Raw genomic sequence first — 1,657 nt, forward strand, 5'->3', positions numbered from 1 at the left:
TATAATATGTATTTTTGTCAATTATTTTGTATAGTACTTGTGTAGGGCTGAATGGTTGAGACCGATGAATGCAGTACTAAAACAGAAGAAATGAACATAAAATTAGCATCAGTGATTATTTTACAGATTAAGCATGCAGTTCTAAAATAAAGTTGGCTGAACTCTATACCCATGAACTCGATACCTATTTATGGTAAACCAGCTAAATGTTAAACTCTGTACTTGTTGAGTTTGTCACCTTAAATGCATAAAGGCAAGTCATATTTAAAATATACAATTACTGTTATTAAAGTCAAAACAACAAGCAAATACAAAGCATTATTACTAGACACCATAAAATAATATGGGGCAAAACTCACCTTATAGTTTTCACCGTAAATGCATGCCTTTGCAAGCTTTCTGTCTTGTTTATATGTAAATGAAATCCTGTATGTTTTACAAGCGAAACATGGTTGCAAATAAGATTAAACAGACTTTGCCTTCGACCCACCCCACCCCACTGGACAACCAGGTCCTGTGGGTTTGCTTGAATTTAACTGCCACATGAACGATTTGGTGTGGGTCATTGGTGTGGTTATTTTATGTGACTAGCCACCTGCACACAGGGGGAGACAAAGGACAGATATCAGAAAACCACACAGAAAAGTCTCAGAGTTTGATTTAAACAAAGGGTGACAAGATGAATCCCATATTCCAATTCGTGCCGCAGGCAAATTCTGGGTACATGAGGACATTTCTTGGCACTCAAGCTCTTCGGCTATAATAGGCCGATCTAAAGAAAATACTGTAAAAGACTAGCTTAGCTTTAGCTTTGGTGATGCTGTCTTTAAAATTACAATTTAAAACTGTTTCTATAGATTATATGAGAAAGGCTGTGGAACAGCGGTAAAGATTACTTATAGATTTGGAATCTATACTGATTTATTTTACAGTCAAATATAAGGTTTTCTCTAGTGTTAATTTCGTTAACGAAGACTATGACGAAAAATTTTCGTTGAGGAGATTTTTTCCCATGACTTAAGCCAAGACGAGACGACAATAAGGTCAATAAACGATAACTAAGACTATATCAACATGCAATTTCGTTGACGAAATAAGACGAGACTAAAATGTATTCAAAAAGATAAAAACTTTACCAATAACCTCTTTTTATTTCCGTCAAAAAAGGAGACAAAATGTTATTGCAGACTGCTCTACACGCCTCTACTACGCGAGCTGTAATGAGTGCGGTTGCCAGATATCAAGAGTTCTAATCCCCGAATCAGAGCTTCACTGTTAAATTCATACATTTTCTACCAGGTGTGTTTTGCTTATTTTAAGCAATGTGGCAACCATGCGCTCGCGCTCACTCTTCATTGCGAAAGCACTGCCGCAGACGATCTGAAAAACAAACAAGCTGGAGTTTAGCGATCTAAATGAAAGCGTCATTCAGCCGGTCAGTGTTCTGTCATGAGATTTCATCTCACTATATTGTAAGCGATTGTGATCGCTGAATAAATACATTTACTCAATCGCTGATGTTTTAATAGAGAAATAGACTATTGCAATTATGGAATTAGTGGAATTACTTTCACTGTTATAATATTTTTCGTTTGTTTTAGCTGTTTTCATAATGTAGACAGAGAGATTGCATAAGTCTTTGGTGTTGATTTATATA

General features: G+C 35.8%; 1 protein-coding gene across 2 annotated transcripts in view; it reads right to left on the reverse strand.

Annotated features, from left to right (window-relative positions):
- LOC107730703 (volume-regulated anion channel subunit LRRC8D-like) overlaps positions 1-1,657 on the reverse strand; it is an 11,953-nt gene that overhangs the window by 7,432 nt on the left and 2,864 nt on the right. The window contains exon 1 of one of the 2 annotated variants that reach the window (XM_016541585.1): positions 360-425. The exons of the other annotated variant lie outside the window; for it this stretch is intronic. The gene's annotated coding sequence lies outside the window, so the exon portion shown is untranslated. Of the gene's footprint in view, positions 1-359; positions 426-1,657 lie in introns of those variants that run through there. 2 annotated transcript variants of the gene reach the window in all.

The sequence above is a fragment of the Sinocyclocheilus rhinocerous genome, unplaced genomic scaffold (assembly GCF_001515625.1).
Source record: "Sinocyclocheilus rhinocerous isolate Xijiao unplaced genomic scaffold, SAMN03320098_v1.1 scaffold1179, whole genome shotgun sequence".
Classification (NCBI taxonomy): Eukaryota; Metazoa; Chordata; class Actinopteri; order Cypriniformes; family Cyprinidae; genus Sinocyclocheilus; species Sinocyclocheilus rhinocerous.